This window comes from Stegodyphus dumicola, chromosome 9 (genome assembly GCF_044657685.1).
Source record: "Stegodyphus dumicola isolate Sdum_Otavi_A_Nest chromosome 9, ASM4465768v1".
Taxonomy (NCBI): Eukaryota; Metazoa; Arthropoda; class Arachnida; order Araneae; family Eresidae; genus Stegodyphus; species Stegodyphus dumicola.
Genome location: NC_140776.1, coordinates 73,436,314 through 73,460,319, shown reverse-complemented (window position 1 = coordinate 73,460,319; position 24,006 = coordinate 73,436,314). Strand labels below are relative to the sequence as shown.

The following is a 24,006-nucleotide window of genomic DNA, read 5'->3' as shown; positions in this document are numbered from 1 at the left end:
TATGCCAAAGTGCCAAGTTTTGTAATAATCGCCAAAAGAAGTTTTAAAAAATTAGTTTTGAAAATTTTGGCTATTTAGTGTTAATTGAATCTGGTATACATTTATTAATATCTCTTTTTTTATTGAACTTATTTGATTCCTTCTTTCACAATTCAAAATTTAGGTTCAATTTAAATAAAATTCGCAACTCTTTTCTGATTTGTATTTAGTGATTTTTATAAATTTTTTAAAAACATTTTTGAATTATAACCTCTAAAATGTTTACCATCATCTTAAAGTAGATATATTCCTAAGCATACCTGCAGAAATTAGATTTTTATTCAAAATTCTCAAAGACCACAAGTGAATTTATATATTAGCGCGTTTTGAAATTTGGCATATTTGTTATAAGCAATAACAAATCCAAATGCGCTTTACGCACTTTGTTAAAATTATTTGAAAGAATGAACGATGAACCTTTTTGCTTCTCGTGCACAAAATAGATTGCTGTAAATTAAGAATTTCATTAAGTGAATTATTCTTGACGCAAACGGAAAAAAGTACACCAAGACTTTTAAACTTCTCGGCAAGTTTCTCATAAAAATTTTAAAATTTAAGTTTTGAGTATAATTTGAGTCATAGAATCGAATTATGTAAAAAGAAATCGGTATGTCATTTCAGAAAAGTTCGCTTTTGTGTGAAAATACCTATGTTAGAACAATGCTATATATACATAAAGCTAATAGGCATCTCAAGTCGCGCTTTTAAGAAATGAAAAATGCAAGTTAAAATTTGTCGATCAGCGGAGTAGAACGAGAGCTAAAGAACTATCCTATTTTTTTGCGTAAGTGTGCATTTCTTGGCACGCATTATGAAAATATAAAATTCTTCATCAGCTTTCTTCCACTGAACTCTTTTATTCTGTGTGTCGTCTTCATTTTCTCCTTCTTGCCCTCCTTATCATCTTTCTCAGTGCACGTCCGATTATTTCGCTGTCATCTTAAGAGAGTATGATGGGAACGAAATTGTCTACATCCACCCCAGCCTGCACAACTAATCTTCCCCGAACCTATAACTAAATCCAAAATATCGGACACAGAATTCGGATATGTTGTTTTAAACCCAAGAGAATCTTGGCCACATTCCCAAGCATGTTCGTAGACTACAATTTATACCAACAAGTGACATAAAGTAATATTCTTTACATCTTTTCAGGCAAGATCTAAAATAAATATGGATTCTTTCAATGTGAATTTGTTCCTGAGAATCTTGACACTGTCTTCAAAGCTTACCCATTGACGCATAAAAAGGGGTCAGTAGTTCATTGGTTAGCTAAGCCTTCTTGCGCTGGGCAGCAGAAACATAATACAAGTATTTCCGTATCTAAAAATCTTCATATTTTAGTTCTTTTACATTACCTCATAGGCCTAAATACCAGATTTAAATTTAGACCTCTAAATTAGACCGTTATTTTGACATTACGAGGGATTTTTAATTATTTAGCCACTACACGAACGTACCTTACGAAATTTCATTCAACATTTATTTTGTTACGCATTATACTTCCATTATCATTGAAATGTCATTTACTTTTAATCATTATCTATAAAATATTTCATATCATCACACGAATATTGCATTAAAAATGAAAAAAAAAACCTGATACATTCTTACATGACATTCAAAACAATAAACTAAAATATTGTTAACGAAAATACGAACTAACCAGCCAGTCTATCTAAGATTCTTCAGGTGAGGAAAATAAATTCCAGCTTTACCGTTATTAAAAATGTATAAAAGAGCATCATATAAAAAAATTATTAGCCATAATCTCCTATAGTTCAAAAATCATAGCAGCAACTTGCAAAAATCCAAATAAAAGCTGAAAAGAAACATAACTCCTGCAAAGCTTAAATTTGATCTAAAAGTTTAAATTCATTTATTGAATATATCTAAACTATGACATAGACTGTAAAAATGTATGAAGACAATTAATAATTACTTTTCACGCATGAAGAATATTAATCAAAGCTTTCCTTTTAAGATTACATGGTGGCTCTTAGTTACTCAAAAAGTAATGATTTGGCGAAAAAAATAATCAGAAGTCTAATAAAAACAGCAGGAAAGATAAATTTGATTATTAAAAATAAAAATTCTTTATTCTCACGTTTTCAAGAATTTTTGTTCTTAATATAGCTGCTATTATGCTTTTTCTTATTAGAATATTAATTGAGCTCTAGAGCCTCTAACCTTGTACAATTTTTTAATTAAGAAATTTTATGTTATTTCAATTAATAATCAAAATCCGCAGTATTTTTAAAAAACTGAAGAAAAGAAATGAGGAGTAAGAAAAGAAATCTTTGTAGTTAAAATGTTATTAAATTAATGCTTAATTTTAGCTATTAAAAACATTAGTTACAGAATTTTTTTCTAATTTTTATTTTAATCTAACAGCATTCATATTAAATTATTGCCAATACGTTTATTGTCAGGAAGTTCTATTACGTACTTATGTTAATCCTGTAATATTGTATTTTAAGCACACAATTATATGCTAAATATCTTAAACATTTCGATAACTCTGATTTTTTTTTTTTTTTGTTTTTTTGTTGTTAAAATAGTTCTTAGTAACGAAAAAAGTTAAAGCAATTTTATTTTCCCCGTCACATTTTCGTGAGGTTAATGTTTACGTGAAAAGTGAGTAGTTAATTTTTTTAAAGTACGACTTATTGCATGTTTGGAAATTTGTATCAAATATTCCAAAATTCAAAATTATGAAACTTATAGCTCATTTGCATTGATAATACTTTTAATTAAAATTTCAACAAATTTTAAAAACAAAACAAAAACAAAAAAAAAAAAAAAAAAAAAAAAAAACTGTTAAAAGAAGTTTTATTAGTATAAAGTTTTTCCTAAAATGTCCATCATGATTTTGTAGCTGGAATAATAATAATAAAGAATTCCTTTTTGATTACTTATGTATGAAAGTACCACACCTGACAAACTTCATCTCTGCTTGTTTGCATATATATATGTATACAATGCATACATGTATTCTACAGAGGCTCCTGTGACCTAAGTCCACCCTGGGACCTTATGTCGATGGTTTTAAAACCGATGAAACAATAATCATAACTGCAGGATTCATGCAACAAAAGTAGTAAACTCATTAAAAGAAAATATTTAATGACACTAAAATATAAAACGTAAAAAGATATAAATAAATAAGTAAAAAAATAAAATCTGAAAGCTTTCAGATTTTATATTACGCCCAGAGAGGCGTTTTTTCATTTACACAGACATACTCATTTCGAGAGCATTTCGGCTAATGCCCATTTGAGCTAAAAATATTTAAAAACAGTATATCTTTAGAATTTCCGATAGACAATCTAGCTTGCTGGAGATAAAAATCTTTTATTTCCTACATTGTGTTGCCATTGCTCGCTTTCAAATCATTAAGTTTCTTAATCAAAAATTCGTTAAAGTTTTAAAAAATATGAAATAGATATTAAAACAAAATTCCAAGTTGAAAATTCGGACTTCCAGATGCCCATATTCAGGTGAAGTAATATGTTATTCAAAATTTGATAGCTCTAGGTATCATGGTTTTTTTGCAGTGCGAGAAAAATGCATGCATTCCTGCAGATTCTTCATTATTTAATTTCTTTAAATATAATACAGGTCGATAATATTTGGCGGCAACACTTTGAAAAGTTATACAGCCGTTTATAATGCTTTGACGAGGAATGTCGTTTCGAGACTAACAGCTCTTCTGGTTAACGACCTTCTGGGCTAATAAATTCGAAAGATAAAACTAATAGTACACTCGTCTTCTTAATCCCATCATCCTTAGTCAATTGTTGAACCACTCTTAGTAATCAAAAGAAAAAAGAGTAAATTTACGTGGACAGCGGAAGCTAACACGGCTTTTGAAAGATTAAAAGAAGCGCTTATTAATGCCCCTGTTTTAAAATTCCCTGAGGGGGACGAAAACCTGGAAATTGCGGCAGATGCATCAGACTATGCGGTGGGTGCGGTTCTTATGCAAAATAACCATCCGCTGGCATTTTTTAGTAAAACATTGAATCAAACACAAAGGAATTATACAGCTACACAAAGAGAAACATTAGCCGTATTAATGGCTGTTCACAAATTTCGAGTTTATTTCGGCAAATCGCCAGTAACTGTCTTTTCGGATCATGCGGCTGTTGGTAGACTTTACTCGGGAAAAAACCTAACGCCCAGGTTAATAAGATGGGCTTTAAAACTCCAAGAATATAATATCACAATAAAATATAAACCGGGTAAGGAAAACAATGTAGCTGACGCACTTTCTCGTATAAAACTGGACGAGGAAGGTAATGAACTTAAATGCGCTGTGTTGACTTCAAAAATTTTAGATTCTAGAGATACGGTTATTACTGAACTGAAAGCTGATCCTGAATTTGGAAATATCTATGCTTATTTGAAAGACCCCGAAGGCTTTGAGCATACAGATATCGATGCGATAGAGCAAAAAACTATGAAATAATAGATAATTTATTATTCTATACGAAAACAACGAACGAAAATCTTGAGTATAAGCCAGTCATCCCAGCCTCGCTTCGATTAAGCATTTTGAGGGAGTTGCACGAAAAAAAAACAGCGGGCCACCTCGGGGTCAGAAAGACTTTAAAAAGGGTACGCGAGGCGGTATATTTCCCGCAATTATACAAAATAGTAACGGCGTATGTCAGGTCCTGCAATCAATGTCAGTTAATAAATGATATTAATTACAGCCCGGCCGGGTACTTAAATAGCATTCGCGCTACATTTCCGAATGAAATTTTAGGCATAGATCTCCTTGGTCCCTTCCCCCAGAGCGAGTTAAATAAAAATCGTTTTCTTTTAGTAATAGTAGATCATTTTTCAAAATGGATAGAAATTGTTCCACTTAAACGCGCGTCAGCCAAAACAGTCGCAGATGCATTCTTACACAGATACATTTTAAAATACGGTGCACCGATAAAAGTCATTAGCGATAACGGAAAACAATTCATTAGTCAAATATTTGAAAACATATGCAATGGACTTGATATACGCCATATCAAAATGGTTCCGTATAGACCACAGGCTAACATAGCAGAAAGAGTTAATAAAAACATTGTAAAAATAATTCGCAGTTACGTTAGCACACATCACAAGCGCTGGGATGGCTACATAAATGAATTAGCTTATGCTTTAAGAACGGCACATCATGATACTACGGGAAAAACTCCAGCAGAATTATTTTTAGGCAGAAAGTTAATTACGCCTTTAGATAAATTATTCTTTGTGCAACAAAGAGAGCAGGAATTCAAACAAAAGGACGTGCAAAAACTAATTGATCAGGCGCTTAAAACTTCGGATACGGCAAGAAATAGGCAGAAAATTTATTACGATAAAAAACGCCGTGAAGCAGATTTTAAAGTTGGTGATAAAGTATTGAAACGGAAATTTTCTTTATCAAGTGCCCCAGACAATTTTATGGCAAAGCTAGCTCCAAAGTTTGAAGGCCCCTATGTAATTCAGGAAATCAAAGGAGTAGTTTTATATCTTAAAAACGAGAGAGGGGAAATCTGTAAAGCAAGTCCCGACCAGGTGAAAAAATACTATAATCCCAATGATTTTGAAATCCTTAAAAGTTTCTTGCAGGACTCAAGTCTAAACGAAATAGAAGGGCCAGAGACTGCAACAACTATTCCACCACCCAAGAAACGGAGAACTGAAGAGAGACCTAGCACTTCTACAACCTGGACGTCGGTATCAAAAAGAAAAAATGATTATCAAACTCCGGCGTTTAAGAAAAACAAAAGTACAGATGAACCGGGTAAAGAAACCGTGGTAAAAAGAAAAACACCACCTACAAAGGATGGCAGGAGGAATTACACATCAAGAAGAACGCGCACACGGCCACAGAGTCAGGTGCCAGCAAGGCCGCCGTTCCGGAAACTGAAACGCCAACAGGAAGCACAGAAGTACGAGGAACAGAAGAAATTCAAGGACTCCAGACCGGAGGACGTCAAGACCAGCCGTCCCAGGCAGAAACGCAAAAGCCAACAACCAGACGATTACTCCGTCAAGAGGCCAGCATGTAGAGGACGCAAAAGAAAGATCAACGGGGACGACAATTGGAGATCAACAAGGAGAAGATTGACATCCATGACACCTCTAACTTGGGATCAATTTTGTCAAAAACGGATGACGGAGTTTCAAGCATCGAAAACTCAAAGATAAGTTAAAAACTTCTATAAATATTTTTCTCTTTTGTTCCGAAATGTTATGCATAAGTACGAAGTTCTATGTTTTGACGAAAGTCAATATGTCTCGGTTGAGACTTAGTTTTGTTTTACTTTATTTAGCTAAGGCAAAAGTATTATTTTCTTTAAGTGTAAAAGCTAAAAACAAGCATTTTCTGTTGGTCGAAAGACTAATTCTGTTATGTTAAAGCCAAAATTTGGCCGGAGATAAAAATAACTTCGTATTCTTGTATGTACTAATAAGAATTTTAGTTTCAGTGCCGCCAGCTTGGCGAAGGATGAGTAAAGTAAAAATTTATTTTCTCTTATTCATTTTATGGTAAATTGTAAAAAGCATATGTATTAAACTTTTGTAAATGTATGTAAATACTTGCATGTTATGTAAAAGTAGAATTTATTCTAGAAGCATAAAATTGTAGATGCTAAAAGTGAATGCTTAAAAGCAATGAAGTCAAAATTTAAGTATTAAACTGTAAAGTCATGCTTTAGAGCGAAAGCCTGCATGTTTAAAAGATGAATGAGGGGGAAGTTAGAATGAATGTGTTTTGTAGGGTTCTCCACCTACATTTGAATTTTTAAGAATATTAAAGTAGCTCATTGAGTTGTAGAATGTCGAGTAAGGTGTGTCTATTTGGTTGTTGAATTCTAACAAATCATGGTGGTTAGGGGAAGTGTTGTAAGACTAAAACACGAATATTCCCGTTTGACGCCACACACGCTGGAGAGCCAGGGTAAAGTTAAATTAATGCTTGAAAAATTGAATGAATCTGAAGTAAGCAATAACTAAGAAAAACGAAACGTTAAAAACAAAAATTTATTGTGTCAAGAAAGTGTAAATTATAATGTATGTAGAAAGATACTGATACTTATTCCTTCCAGATGCTGGAAGGAAAGACCAAGATTGATTGATGAAGTCCAGGAAAAGTTGCTGTAAGAAGAAACCTTTGTAAAGAGTAACAGAATTTTAATTGTTACATAAGATTATTTTTGTGTAAACGAGGCTTTCGCCAGTTAGTTCAGAATTAGATAAACTTACAACAGGTCGTTTGTAGGACCTGCTTCCAAGTTTTCCAAATTCTGGCAGCGGCAAATGTAGGGTTTATATTTATTTTAACTAACATTTATTTTAAGTTTAAACTATCTTTTCTGTCAATCCTTACTTTCCCCTGGAACTGCCAATGCCAGAATATGTAAATTTGAGTAGAACGCGCAAGCATTCAAATTATCAGCGGAAGTAGTATGATTTAAATAGAAGGAAACAAGTTTGGTGAGAGAGAGTTATTCTTACTTAGCGAGCGCGGAGGTAGTTATAGAGATTTGAAAAACCCCGCGTTGCGGCCTATGTGCTTGGCGGGAAGTAGTTGCAATTGTTCCAGTGAGCTTCAAGTCTGCTGGATTAGCAGCCGTATTGTAAAACGCGGTGAGTTAGTTGTTTGAGAGAGCCTCGTAGTTAGAATATTGTCTTTAATTTCTTTTCAGGTTTTAATTTTTATTTTGACTGCCGAGTTGGCACCGTTTGTAAGCGTCAAGAGAACGCAATTGTAAATTAGTACGTTGAATAAAAAGGGACTTAAACCTTTTATAAGACTCTGTGGTTTATACAAGCTTTCACAGTCACCTCTTGGTTGCGTGCTAGTTAGAGGCGCGCAACGTTATAATTTATGAACTGTGTAAAATAAATTTATAAACAAAATAATTTGAGCCAAATTGAAATTTATTGAGTTTTTCCAAATTACTCGAGGTTTTGGTTGATTTGATAGAATAAATTAAAATCAGTTTGATTATTTCACGTTTTTAGAAGAGTGATGAAAAACATATATTAGGATTCGTCTATGCTCAGCGACACTAACACAAACAATATAAAAAAAACAATATAAAACTTGGTTTATTCAGCCACTATTTTTGCAACAGCTTGTTGCAGATATATACTTCTAATTATGAAAATGTTTTCAGTAATGCAAGTGTTCCCATTATAGTATTTTTAAATTTTAAAAATCAAATTTGTAGAGTTGACGAACTTTACCTTTTTGTACTTTATTTCTTAGTAAAGTTTATATTTTTTTCGACAGATAAATCATAAACAATTTAGCGTTTTTACGACAAAAATAGACTGAGTCACTATCTTAAAATTTAGGAAATTTTGTTTAAATTTCCTATATTAGAAAGCAATTTGAAAACATTGGCAGAGAGCAATTTTTATCGCTGTATCTCAAATGTCAACTAAAATGTAAATTAGGATAATTCGAAATTGATTTGTTTCCTATTTAATGCCAATAACGTTACGGCCGGAAAATTCCGCCCAGAAGACTGCCTTCTATATTCATTATATATGAAAATTTCTGCTAGTTTTTAATGTTTTGCTAGTTTCTGCTAGTTTAAATTTCGGTTAGGATGTATATTGGAAGAAAAGGAATCAAGGTACAAAATGAGAGAGCCATTTTCCAATTAAAATCAAGAAAATATTACTTATTCATGACATTTTGAGGAACTTTTAAATTTCAGGGCTAAACCCGTAACGCTCGGAGGGTTAACAGTGCTTAACATTTTTCACATATAATTTTGCCACATTTGGTATGGAGAAACATTTTTATGCAAGTAATTTATAAATTTTTAAATGATAAAACTGAATAAATAATATTAAAAAGCAGTTTTATTGCATTAAGATATTAATCTAATAGTCACATAAATATATTCATTAGATTAGAAATAATTTTCCTTTTTAATTTAGGTAAATAATGTTACAAGATGGCTATGTGCCAATACTTGAAGCCTGTCACTGTTTCTCTGAATAGGATCTCCTTTTCGGGGGGTGGGGATTGATGTATCAGTCAAAACTTAATTAACGAGCATTGATACGCAGACTGTCGTGTAAAATTTTGACGGCAATCTGTCATTCTCGTCAATTAATCTATTAACATTAGAAATCTTTTTCCATGCTAGTATTTCATTTTCAGCTATGTACAAATGCTAGCATTTTGTTCTACGTAAAAATTTAAATCTAAATATCTCTGCCCATTTGTGTTGCTGAGAAGTCAGACATTTTATGTGTTATGTTTTTAAAATGATTTAAAAAATTTTTCTAAATATAAATGGGCCAATGACTAGGTAAAAACTAAGATTTCATAATTTTTAGAAAAATGATTTTGTATATTTAAAAATGCTAAAACAGGAATATTTTCTTTATTTAAGCTATTTTTGTAATTGGGATACACATATAATTAAAAAAATTAATGTCGAGTAATGAGTTTTGTGGATACACTATACACTGTAAACTAAAACTTCGATGGTAACTTCACAGTGGTAGGCCCTTGTGTTTTGAGATTGGAATTATTTCTCTAAATTCCTTTTAATCTAAAATGAAAAGTCTCCAGTATGCTAAAATATTGGGAAAACTGCATGTATTTATAGAACAATAGAACAATTTCCTAGCCCCTCGTCCCGACAAGTTAATATGACAGTCCTCAAAAATCGAGAAATTCATCAGGTGATTTTTAGAAAGATCTATTTCAGTAGCAGGTAACTTATGAAATACATTTAGATCTTACACATAACAATTGAAAATTATTAACTCGTCTGAAGAGGGGAGTTAATGAGCATAGAAAGATGATTACACACGAAAATAAACACACATGCTTCGTCAAAATGTGATAGTTAAACTTTTAATTCCAATCATTTCAAAAAGAATTTTCAGCTGATTTTTAGAAAAATTATCACAGAACTTTCTTTGCAAAAATTTCATGCTATTACTTTATTATTGCAAAAACCTTCATTTGAATATGGGTATAAATTAAAACAGCTGCAAAATAGCATCTTTGTTATTACGCACAACTGTACTTTAATTATTTTTGTTAGTAATAAGTATGATCTTCCTCTTAAAAATAATTTCTTAGGAATATGATTTTGTTTTTTTTCACTAGAATACATTTAGGGTATTTTATAATCCTTCTTTCTTTTTTTATGCATGCTTATCATAAAATCTTCTTCCAAAATATATCTGCTTCTTTTATATCTGTCAACACAAGTTTATTTTTTTTTCTTGTGTGACTCAAAAATTGGCACCCCATCATTGCCTTCATACCATTCTGTCCCACTGCATTTTATATAAGAATGAACGATGAAAAGAACGGCAATCTATCCATTTAGTATTCCTTCTTACTCCTGCAGACCCTGCTTACAGATCTATTTGCCCGAGGATACGCAACAGATATCCTTTACAGACGAAGATGTGGGCTCAGCCCCTGGGGAACGGTCTCCAGAAGAGGATTCTACCCTCCCGAAACGCGAAGAAAATTGGACGGTAAACACTTCCCTGTTATCGAACCCCAGAGTTGATTATCGGATATTAAGGGGGTACTGCTGGATGTGGGGTTGAAGGCGATTGGAAGAAACTACACTTAAAGCAATTGAGTCGCTATGCCATTGTTAACACGTATCTTTTGCAAGGCTGCCGAAATGGAGAGCAATCTGAACGTTACAAATAAGAAGAGAAAATACTTTTCGGAAATATGAGGTAAGGTTTATTCATACTAATACTTCTTTTGAATAATAAGGTCCTCTGCTAAAAATATATACAGTATTAGTATTACTCTATGCCTGAAATTTTGTCATCGACATTGCTTGAAAATGACCTAATAATTCTTCTCATATTTGAAATTTTGACTATTTGTAAAGAAACATTTTGTTTCTAATTAATGAATCGGAATTGTTAACAAGTGCCATTGTGTATGGGAACTTAACAACGTAATATTATAAATAACATTACGTTGATAATTATATCATTATAAGAAATTTAATTATATCATTATAAGAAAATAAAGATAAATATGCCGTTGATAATTATATTATTATAAGAAAATAATGATAAATATGCCGTTGATAATTATATCATTATAAAAACTTTTAAATGAGTTAAACTGCTAAAGTACTCTTCTGAAAGGGATGGCTTTTTGAATAGCTTACATTAGATAAAGAGAGAAAATTCCCCATGAAAAATAAGGAGGTGGGAAAAACAGAAAGAACAAGCACCCTCAAAGAATAGTAAATCTATAAATAATTGCATCATGTAATTTTAAATGTAAATATTGAATAAATGATCTTAATCCTCCAAACATAGAAGAAATCATCTTCTAACTTGTACAAACTTTGAACTTCGTTTTTAGAAAGATATATTATCATTGTTTTTTTAAAATTTTGTAACCATTCTTTTTAAAAAGCCAAAAGCATCCTGAGAGTACCACCTAAGAATAAGGAATGGGCGAATTAATGTTTGCAGCAATGATACAGAAAAACATTAAATTGTTTAATATGTTAAAGAATTTATGCAAGCGCAAACAACATTGTGCTTTATTATTTAAAAATATGTTAGGATTTACTACCAAATGTGGTAGAAGCATTCAGTGATTTTGAAGGTAGAGAAAAGGAAGAAAAGTGTAATGCAGCTAGTGATACTTTAATTACTGTGTTTTAACTTTCTCATAATTAGCTGAATTCCATATATAATAAAGCTAACTGATAAGCAACATACTAGTTGCTGAAGAATTTTCCAAACAGTAGTCGATTTCATCGAATTGGATATTACCAGCCATATCATATGCATTTTATTTACACACTGGGGAGATAAATTAAGAGAATTTGCATATTTCATCGAATTGCTTGAAAAGAACTGAACTGAAGGAAAAACCCCTGCTTCTAGATAAAAACGCAAATCTTCTACGGCAAATACGTAAGCGTACACTTGTGTGTAGAGGCGAAGCCAGCAGAAAAACAGACTTTATGAGCGCGTGCAGGGTAAGACGAATTGCGTTCGCTAGCACACCTGGGAGAATTTCTTGGTGTTATTCTCAGCAATCGATTAAATTCACATCTGAACAGTAAAAATTAGTAACCACCAACGTTTAGAAGATGGAATGAGGTGGCGAAATGTGAGGAGGCTAGAATTGTAGGTCACTCGCAATTCCAGATATGCAAGAGAGTTTAATTTAACGCCCAGCGTCGTGTGTAACAAATGGAAAAACAGTTCCAGGATACTGGATACGTCAAGAGAAAGCCTGGGCAAGGTCGTCCAAGAGCCACGACGGTCAAAGAAGATCGCTATTTGTCCACTTTAGCGAGGCGTAACAGAGGGGCTACAGCTTCTCAGATCTCTCGGGATCTGTATACAGCCACAGGAACCCATGTAACAAGGGTGACGGTTTCCAAAAGACTGAATAAGAGAGGGTTGTTTGCCAGAAGACTGGCTGTTTGCGTCCTGCTCACATCTACGGCCAGGAGAGTCCGATTAGCATGGGGCAGGCAGCATAGTGATTGGAGTACGGAGCAATGGGCGATCCTTCTGTTCATCGCCGAGTCCTGCTTTAGAATAAACATCGATTATCATCGTACTTTCATATGGAGAGATCCAGGGGCCCACTACCTACCCTCCAATATCCGCGAAATCAACAATTATTGCGGTGGCAGTGTATTGGTCTGGGCAGGCATCATGTTGTATGGCCGCACGCCTCTCCACGTCTTTGACGGAGGCTCTGTGACTGGTGTAAGGTATAGGGATGAGGTCTTGGATCCTTATGTTTGCCTTTTCCGGTGTGCAGTGGGCCCGAGTTTATTTTACAGGACAATAACGCGAGGCCACATAGAGCTCTTCTGCTCGACGAATTTCTCGAGAGGGAGGATATTCGCCGGATGGATTGGCCAGCCAGGTCACCAGATCTCAAACCTATAGAGCATGTCTGGGACTCTCTGGGGAGGGCAATTGCAACTCGCAATTCCCCCCCCCGAGAACCATCCAGGAACTGAAAACTGCGTTGATGAATGAGTGGGACCAATTGCCACAGGCACTGATAAACTGCCTTATTTCCAGTACGACATCAAGCTGCGAGGCCTGTATGGAGTGGTGGAGTGGACCATACCCCCTATTAACCCATTTCTTTTGTGTCTTCTGCACCCGCTGTTTCAGACCTTCACACTCCCATGAGTGTTACACACGAACATGTGTGTCTATTATAACTGTTGAATGTTTATCTTGTTTGTATTATATCAATCTTTGTTCACAGCAAATTTTATCAAAATCTGTCCAGTAGTTCTTAAGATCTAAATATGAAAATTCTCTTAATTTATTTCCCAGTGTATAATAAACTACATGCTACACATATTCGGTCAACAACCATTAGTAAAATGGCTAGTGTGGAAACAAAATTCTGCTGCAATAACTATACAAATAATCTCTTACCTCATTTAAGCAAACTACAGCGAAAAATACTCTAATGTCTAATCAATAACATTTCTGTAACTTCAGGAAACATCAGCTGCAGGTATCCAATTAACTTGAACTATATAGCGTATTTGATGGTAACGAAATCGGGGACTTTTTTTTTTGTGTGTGTGTGTTGGGGGGATGGGAGACGGAAGTTATATGTAGAAGGAGGAAAATATTGAATTTGGTCCCCAACTCCTTAGATTGTAAATCTTCTTTGACTATTTATATAAGCGTCAATTTAAGGTTGAAATTTGCCTGATTTTAAAGTTTGAGCTGTTTGTCTTCTTTTAGTGATATTCTAAATAGTATAAGATATTTCTCCCTACTTCCTAGCGTGTCTTCGTCGTGCAGTGGTTGTGAACGCTGGGCGGGTATTCCAGAGGTCCGTGGTTTCATCTTGCCTGCTTCCAAAAATACCTAATGTCTCTACAATAGGTTCTACGGAATACTTTCAGGTGTTCAGCAACATTTTTATTAAAAATTAAGATTTTTTATTGGACAGTAAGTAATGTTTCATGTTGATGAATTAACTGATAAGCCGCCGATTGTATAAAGAATAGAGTAAGCGAACCCACGAAGCTCGCGATATGAATTGCATGGGAATGAGAATGGGAGAATTAAAAAGTAGAGAATAAATCCAACTTTAAAATTGTATATACATTTTGAAACTTGGCGATAAAACTAAAAAAAAAAAAAAAAAAAAAAAAAGTAAATAAATAATACCAAATAAAGGTTAAGTGGTGGATCAACTATTCCACTGCTTTATTTTACACCATAAGTCAAACTTTGAGCAACAATGAGTAGTCAAATTAACAAATAAATCAGCTCATGAAATTTTTAAAAACACTTCTCTGTATACAGTATTTCGGATAAAATTTTCCTAAACATTGAAAATAATGTCTAAAACGTACTAATAAATTGCAGCAAATTTAGAGCTAAACAATGTACTTTTACCTGATGCCATATGCGCCCCTCATGCAGATAGGAAAATATATGGGTGCTCTTTTACGTTGCGGAAGGATAAGAGGGAAAAACCTTTTCCCTCTGACGCTGTAACACATTTGAGAACGTCCTTATCTCCTACATTTTTTTCTCTTCTCCTTTTCTAATATAAGAAATTCGCTTTTAATATGAACTCGTAAAGCTAGAGTTTGTAGTAACTATAGTAGCGTATGATTATAATTCGAATTTCACCCTCTCTCCATACTCAGTTGGAAGTCGAATTTTTTTTACACTGATGTTGGAAACTCGAAATATTGAATTTTTTATATTGATAAAATGAATTTTTTATTTTTAAAAGATAAATTTATAACTACCGGGTCCCGTAAAGTAAAATAATTTCAAAATTTTTTATAATATTTATTAAAAAAATATGTTATTGTTCAAAGTTAATAAAAGAAATCTAAAAAAGCTTATGAATATTTAAAGCATCTATTCTATGCTACAAATAAACACTGTAATGGATACCTGTTAATGAATGTTGTTGTTTTGTACCATCATTAGGATATTCATTCATATCCATTTTCTTTCATGACTCGCTATCTAGAACGTAATCTATCAGGTACTCAACTTCATTCTAACCCCATGTTGCACGTCAACGTCGTTACGACGCTGCAAACTGATCCCGCATGTCGTTGCAAAAACGTTGCAATATGTCGTCTTTAAGACGCCCAGATGTCCGCGAAACTCCACTGTTTTGCAACTGTTGCAAAGACGTCTTTATTACGTCTTTGCAGACGTATTAATATATTAATATATTTTTAGCTTTATGCAATAAATTATTTTACAGATTTCAGAACTGACAATGATTTCTGATGAATACTCTTATATTTAATCCGAAAATTTATTAACTTATAGGAAGGAGATTTCGCGATTTAATAACGTCTTAATAGGACATTTAAGCTGACAATGTTTTAAGGATTAATAAAACTGAAAATTGCAAACAATTATTTTGAACCCAAGTCTCCTATCTTTCTGCCTTCGTAACGTCAGAAAAACAGAAGTTTTGCACACAAATTCCGAATTTCTACCTTCCTTCTAGGGTAAAAAAAATCAGTGTTTATTTATGATTTTAGTTTTAAAAATTTTATTGATTAAAGCTAAAAATGCACTCGTGTGCAAATTTAAAAGAATTTGCTATTTTTACGAAAAGTATTAAATCGAAGGTACTAATTATACCGCCGAAGAATTATGCAAATATTTCACAGTCCAACATATAAGTATACATGAGCATGCCATGAGTGTTCGGCAGTTTGTGTGCTCTTACTCCTTTACGGCATTCGCCGTCTTTCTCTCAAGAATTGGGTAGATTTTATAAGGTAATGTAATGCAATATACGAGTGTGCCTCAACCATCCTGGCAGATAATAATCGGCATCATGGTAACGCAGCACACCCAACACTGACAAATAAATATACAGTTAAAAGGATTAAAACAAAAATTTAAAACACAGATTCAAACAGAAACACAGTCAAAAACATCAAACTAAAATTTCCAGTATTGTTCTATTGCCATTTATTAAGTTTATTTATAATTACATTATCTTATAAATCTTTATAAAAGTATCATTATATAAAGAGTTTTGTATACAATGTATAAGATAACGTGAGTAATCGCGAATGTCTAGGAGACGAAATGGGATGGAGAATTGCCGATAGATTAGAGGCAGGACAAACACAAGCACAGGTGACTACAGAACTCGATGTAACACCCAGTGTCGGTCGTCTAATTTGTACAAACAATTTCAGGACACTTGATCCATCCTAGATAAGGTCGACCATGATCCACAATGATGAATGAGGATTTTTATTTGGCACTTTCAGCGCTGCGACACAGGACTGCGATAGATTTATAGTTCTCACATGCACTGTATGCTGCCACTGGATCCCTTTCACGGTCTACAGTAACCAGAAAGGTTTAATCAGGTAGGCTGTATTCCAGAAGACTCATTATTTGCGTCCCTCTCACTGTAGCACACAAGAAAGCAGGTTTCGCATGGTGCAGAACACATGCAGTTTAAGCCAGATTTCAGTGGAGACATCCTTTATACGGATGAGTAGAGGTTCTGTCTGGGCAATGATTCTCTGTGTAGCTGCAACTCGAGAAAGCCTGGAACACGATATCCCTCTCCCTCATCAGGGCAAAAGAATCATTACGGTGATGGAGGTGTAATGCATCGGGAAGGTATTGGACAGCAGCACCTTCCCAAAGCATTACACCTCGTTGGACATTACGTTGGACGGCAGCTCACCCCTGCATGTATTTGACATAGGCTCCCTTTCTGCTATGAGGTATAGAGTGGAGATCATAGAGTCCTATGTTTGACTTTTCAGGAGCACAGTTAGTCCTGGGTTCCTGTTAATAGACTAAAACTCTCGTCTGCATAGAGTTCAGCTGGTCGACGGTTACCTGAAAAGTGAGGATATTCGCCATATGGATTAGCCAACTGGGTCACTGATCTAAAGGCTATAAAGCATGTCGGGAACGGCCTTCTTGGGAAGACAATTTCATCCTGCCACCCCCTCTGCGATTCATCACTGAATTGAAAACAATTTTGCTGTGATAGTTGGATCGACTGCCGCAAAGACTCCTCAACTGCCTTTTCTCCATTATGCTGCACGATCCATCTGGATGTGATATGGGGGCCATACCCCATATTAGACTTATTTTTATTTTGATATCACAAGGTGGAGTTTGGATATCCCTGCTCTATGATCTTTACTGATACACAAAATGACTTTTAAATAGTACAGTTCTTTCTCTGTTATAAGTATATATTCACACCAAATTTCATTCATCTGTCCATTACTTTTTCAGAAATTCGACAATACGGACAAATTCTCTTAATTTTGCTGACGAATGTTTGCATAATTAAAACCAGTTTCCTTACCTTGAGAAATACCTGGCAATGTTTTAGATTTATTTAAACATTAAAAACGAATATTCAGACAAAGAGAAAGCATTAATTAGAAAAAGGATGAAACTTCAAAAGAGAACTGGCATAATGTAGGTAAAACTAGCAAAATGTAAAACTGATGATGCCAAATTTTTCTAGATTTTTTTCTAAACTTTAATTTTTGTGTCTCTTTAAACGCGCAGAGAATTAATTTTTAAAGATTTACTAAACGCTTTATATCAAGAAGTTAATGGGAGAATCATAAACTGCGTAGATTCCCTTCAATTTTCAAATTAGAAATATTTATCTTAAGAATACCATAAGTAATTTTTAATAAAAAAGTGAAGCAAATAAGCAAAAAAGTAATTAAATTTTGGAGATTAATTTATTTTTTAGTCTTCTTTTTAAATATTAAGATTTTTTTTAGAAAGGTACTTCAAAGCATCTAATAAGTCGTAATATAATATAGGAGCTTAACTCTGATTTAACAATATCTCATTAAATTTTCTCAAATATCCTTTTTCCCAGAATTAAACTGTTGGAATGTAAAAATAACCCACTATGATTAATGGAAAATAAACGTGATCCTATACTTCTCTGTTGTGCACTGAATGCCAAATGGAATTTTTAAATGTCGATTCACTTCCGACGGAAATTATCACTGGGGTGTATAATAAAGCAAACGCTTGTATTAAATGATCTTCAAAATGTGCAAATATATGCGCGGAGGTGTGGATAACGTGATGAGACTGGTAATTACTTTTCTGGTTCTGTTTAAATTCAAAACAACCAGAAGAGATGAAGGGAGATTGACATAACGAGTACAATGCATTTCTGTCAGATTCACTTTAGAAGATTATACCTTAGTAGCTTGGTATTACAGACTGCGATTGAAATCAAAAGTTTAAGAAAATGCTTAATTAGTTTCCGAACTAGATAAAATAAAGATTAGAAGGAAGCTAAAATAATAATTTCAGAAATTCACAAATGTTGAATAATCATTGATTTAAGACTGCAAGAAAGCAAACATTTGAGCGTTTCATTTCTAAAGTATAACACATTATTCATAAAACAAACAAACAGATTTGATTTATAATATTTTGTTTTGGGCTATTTATGATATTATTACTTGATGTTTACTCATTTTAATATATTTTGGAGGCATGGAAATTTAAAATCAGATTGTTTCCCTTTAAAAATTTCCAGGAAATGCACTACAGTAAAATCGTAGTTTTAGAAACCCAAATTCAAATTTAAGTTCTTAATTTTAATGCTATCAGTCGAAAATGAAATAGTCTAGCGTTTTAAAACGCGCAACAAAACAAACAAACAAACAAAAAAAAAAAAAAAAAAAGAAAAAAGAAAAAAAAAAAAGAAAAACCGCTGTGATGAACTGATATTGATTTAGAGGTTGCAAGGAAAATATCTGCTGTACGCTGAAGATTGCAGTGTATGTAAGTATCTTGAACTCCTTATTATTCGCATCGAATAATACAGAAAAACCGCAAAGCATCTATAATCTAAAAATAGACTTGAAAATTGTAATTAATGTACGGATAAGCGTATGAAATGAAAACTCCAGAAGTTTTAAATAAATTGCATACAGTTTAACAGCTCAAAATAATGTATCTCAAATAAATGACATAAATATTTGAAATAGAACTTAGTTAAAATGTTATAAATTTTACATAATTTTCCAATTTTTCTTCTAAAGCAGATTTTGGATGTCATTATGATATTTTTCAGACGATGTTGCAAAACTGCAGAAAACTACGATGTCAGTAAATAAGAAACCAGTTTTTTTTATTTATTTAGACAGTGTAAAAACTTGTTTGTACTTTCCAGGAGCCAGTTTACTATTTCATTATTTTTATTTTCCTTTCTCCGCTGTTTTACAAACTCCTCTTGAACCACTGTATCAAGAAAGTCGTGTTCTCAGTAAAACATTAAATCCGCCATTGTTCTTTTTTCGCTTTACCCGTATATCTGTATATATTTTGAACTTCCCTTAAGAGTCAACAATAATTTCACGGAACCCCGATACTAATATCCCTTCAACGTACTTTTAACTATATTTTTGATACAGTATTTTTGACTATTTGGGCAATCAGTAACAAGTATTTTCTCCCTGCCATGAATTTACATTAAGCTTTTAACTTCATTCAGGCATCAACGACATCCATTGCATCAAAATTCAGTACATGGAAGTAATTAATAATTTTGTGAAATATGGTAAACTGTATTCTTAAGTTTCAAATTTAAGCATGGGAATTTTTTACTTACCAGACCCATGAACTTAGGATAAGGTAACAAAGGAGGACAATATCACGTGACAAGACGAACAGCATTTTCTATCGTCTTGGTTTCCTGAACGCCTCCCTTTCAAGGCCGGCATATTTCTCAGTACTTGCGTAATCTTTTCTGGTCAACACCTTGGCCCACCTTCGAGCTGAAAGGAGATAAGTAAATAATAATTTTGCTATTGAAGACGAAATAGGAAAAAATGAAATGTCTCGTTGTATGTTGTTAATTATTAAAAACAATATATTTATCGAAGCAAAGGGCTTTCGATAAATTGAAATTTTAAAATTTAATTTAATTTATGGTTTTATTATTTTTATCAAACTTGTTCATTCTTTTCTAATTTTTCAAGTCATTTAATCTCAAAAATACAGATATGTCAACAGAGAGAGGGAAAAAACTGATATAGATTACTTACTGACGTAGATTACTGGTGCTAGTAACATTTAGCATGAAATATGGTTAGTTTTAAACTTTTCATATGCTAAAATAACTACAGTTATCTTATCTGATATTTTTGTCTTCTGAGTTACAGAAATCAGTTCTTGTTGCGTGCTGTCAGGTGCTGTATGCTTCATAAAACATAGCGCCAAATCTGGGTTTAAAATATTGCAGTTTCAGCTATCAAAATGCTTATTAATTCACTTTGATTTCGAACAGATGCTATTCATTTCGAACAGATGCTATTTGCGCTTCAACTTGAATTTTTTTATTAGAAATTTTAACTAATATATGTGTATATGCAGCAAGAATTTTAGCTGTGGCAACAGTCAGAATTTTCATGCAGCCTTAGATCTTTCAAATAATTTAATATTGAAAAAAATCTGAAAGGTTTCACATTTTAATGTCACCCAAAAAGGTTTGTTAAGGTCTTTTACTCTTTCGCTGAGCTCGCAATCTACTAATCTGCTGTTACATTAACCCATTCTTTTTTTTTTTTTTTTTTTTTTTTTTTTTTGTCTTTTTAGGTTTATTTTTTAAGCATCGTTTTCTTCGCACTTACGCCATATACATTCAATAGCAAAATTCTAAAAATTTTAAAAGCAGCATAACGATATACTTGTAGAATTCCTGATGCAACGTTAAGTGTTAGGATACATTTTTCTGTTTTCTTTTCCTGTCGTTTCTCAGTTCATCATATCAATGTTCTGTTTTCTTACTAAGATGGCTTAACAAAACTTTTCTTATTTTTTTATTTTCTTATTTCTTTCTTATATTTTTTTCCCCGTGCAGTGTTGTCTCTGTTTGCTTTGAAATTGTTGCGTTTGTTGATCAACAATTCGTTAAAGTTTTACAAAATATGAAATAGGTAATAAAATAAATTTGAATTTCAAAATTACGGCTTCCAGATACTCATGTTTGGGTGGAGGACTACGTTATTCAAAATTTGATGGTTCCAGGTACCGTTGTATTTTCACAGTGCAAGAAACATATATACAGTCATGCTGAATCTGCATTATTTAATTTGATAAAAGATGACAATATTCGGTGGCAACAATTTCAAAAGTGATACAACGTATTCAAGTATTTTGAGGGAAAAGGCCGTTTTGAGACTAATATCCTATAACGTCCCTTTTGGGCTAGCAATAAATCGAGGAAATTGTCATAAAATAGTAAAATAAGTCATAAATTTATTTAATTTTCCATTATCGTTTTACCATATACGAATATAGTGTTGAATAGTATGAAATTTTTCTTTTAAATATCAAGCTTATTGAATGCAAAACCTTAACAGTAAAGTTTTTAGACGTAAATAATTGAAAACTAGTCTACAATCATCAGAATTTTATCCATAGAAATGAGCTGCAGAAATATTAAATTAGTGTTTGCTGCCAAATCATAGCTGTGATGGACTATCGTTCACAACATTTTAATTACACGGCAACTGTATTACTACTTGAATTTTTAGAACCTGGGAAACTGAAAAAAAATGAGCGAAATCTCTATCAGTTTTCGAAATCCGGCTTTGCCGATTGCCAGCCAGACGTGCTTATGTGGCCATGTTTGTGGCAATGTGCACAAAGGCATGAGATAAAGAGAGACAAAATACCTTATAGTTTGGCGATGAGATTTTATCCTTGTTTAGTTTTCACACTAATTTGAAAAGCTATAAAGCTCAATTCTGACCATTTTCGTGCCATGAATTTTTAAAGACCTTAAAGTTGGGCTGAATGAATGTTTGCATGATATTTTAATAAAATCTTTTCCTTTCCAAGTTTATTGGCAGTTTAGAGAATTCAGCAGGCGGCGATATTTTTTGTAAAATAAAGATCCAAGATTTTCTAAATATTGAATCGATAGCCGTTTCAAAATTTGGTCTCAAGAAGCTATGGAGTCGCTGAATTCCTCATCACCTGACGATCCAATAAATACAATCGTGAGTAAAGGTTTTGTGTGGAGGAGTGACTTTCAGCATCTTATTGGATAATAAATTTAGTTCCAGCAATATTATGCATAAATCAGACGTCCGTCTGATATGGAATTTACCTTGCGAGTGGAATATCGAAGGATATGGAATTTACCTTGCGAAAATCCTCACACCAGCTCAAGGTAATAGGAAGTACTGGGAAGGAAATGGTGCTCTTTTTTGTCTTCGTACTATATGGCAAGGGGGGAGGGCATAGCGCGGCTGTCGCCGGCGAGTGATGCGGCTCTTGCAAAAAATAAAAAATAAAAATAAAAAATCTATACGAATACGGTAAAGTAACTACTCAGTGTCCGAAAGAAAGTTATAACATGCTGAAGGCAAACTGTCGCCGAATGATTGTTTAGAATCAAACGTTTCTTTCCATTTAAAACCTGTTTCTCATCTTTCCAAATGATGTAAATATGACTTGTGGCCTTAAGAAAAATCCAGTTGTAGTTGTTACCGATATGAAGTTCAGCCGTTATTGTATGTGGGTATAATAAATTTGTGATGGTAGATTTAAAAAAAATGAGAAAACAGTAACTGTCGAATAGTGCACCATAAAATGCTTAATGTGTTAAAAAATAAGAGTTAGACGACCAAAAATGACATTGCAAACAATTCTATTGAATGGCGATAACGCAACAGTTCGCTTTGAAAGATGGAACACTAAACTTTATTAGAAAAAACGTTAATTGAAGTTTTTGGGCCTTATTATTTATAATCCATATTTAATACATGCGAAATGAATTTCTGAAAAGAAAATATTCTTGAATGGACATATGTGGTTCACTTGAAAGGCTACAGGGCCTGTACTGAATTTACAGATAATAACACAAAGAGGGAGCAGTATTTAACAAATGACTCAATTGGAAGAAAAAAAAACCTTCAATGCAGAACTTGAAACTGAGCAAAAATTTGCATTTAATTTTTATTTCTTCAAAGAGTATTGTGTTGTATTCGACCAGCAAATGGCATTGCTTAAAAGACGGCAGTGGAGGACGCAAAGTCAGTAGCACTACGAGAGAGTTAGTAGGAGTGTGCAGTGGGTGTTTATGTTTCTCAGCATAAGAATGGATGTATATCTTCTTATGCTGAGAATGGAAGTGGAAGAGAGTAGAATGGAATTCTGTGATAACAAAAACCTTACTTGAAGAATTATGATTATACGAACTCTCAAACAAAAGAACTTTTGGACTGAAATGCTGAAAAATTCAATAGGACTCTAAAAATGAAAATTTATTTAAAAAAATTGATATTTATAAATTGTACTTTACAGGATCAAAATTTTATGATTTTTTTTTCTTTTTCATTTTCTAGTGCTTTAACGCTTTTTCTTTGAAGAGGCTTCTCTGTCACTACGCCTTTTTCTTCTCGAAGGGGGGGGGGAATTTGTAATAAAAATAAAAAAATATGTAAAAGATTAAATTAGCGTAAATTAATTTCTCTTCTCTATTCTAAAACTAGCAACTTCTACTTGCACTGCGTCATTTCGAGAAAAATCTATGTCATATGACTCTTATGTAATTCTCGTGATGTAAATTGGGCTAAAACTCAAGCAGCCCAAAATAATTTTACAGCAGTATTAACTATCCAATCAAAATGCGTTGAGAACCAAAACTAACTCAGTCTGAATAAGATTTCACCCTGAAAAAATCACACTTTCTTTCTACGCTTTGCCTTAGCTGGACTGCAGTCTGCCTGGTTCTAATGTTTTGATGCAAATCTATCAAAAATAAGCCCTTTGGAACAGGCACATTTAATGTGCCGACTTGTGTGTAGCCGCAACATGTTGCTGAAAATAAAACTGAAGATTTAATCTGCCTTCGCCTCCAATTTCCTAGTCATTATGGATCAACACTTCTACGCCATCAAAATCCCTGCTTCTGAATAT

The 24,006-nt window shown here is 33.2% G+C and overlaps 1 long non-coding RNA gene across 1 annotated transcript in view; it reads right to left on the bottom strand.

The window, feature by feature from the left end:
* The window catches only part of LOC146995383 (uncharacterized), a 199,727-nt gene that overhangs the window by 99,246 nt on the left and 76,475 nt on the right, over positions 1-24,006 (bottom strand). Inside the window, exon 2 of the long non-coding RNA XR_015043209.1 lies at positions 19,688-19,853. This is a non-coding gene — a long non-coding RNA (uncharacterized LOC146995383). The remainder of the gene's footprint in view (positions 1-19,687; positions 19,854-24,006) is intronic.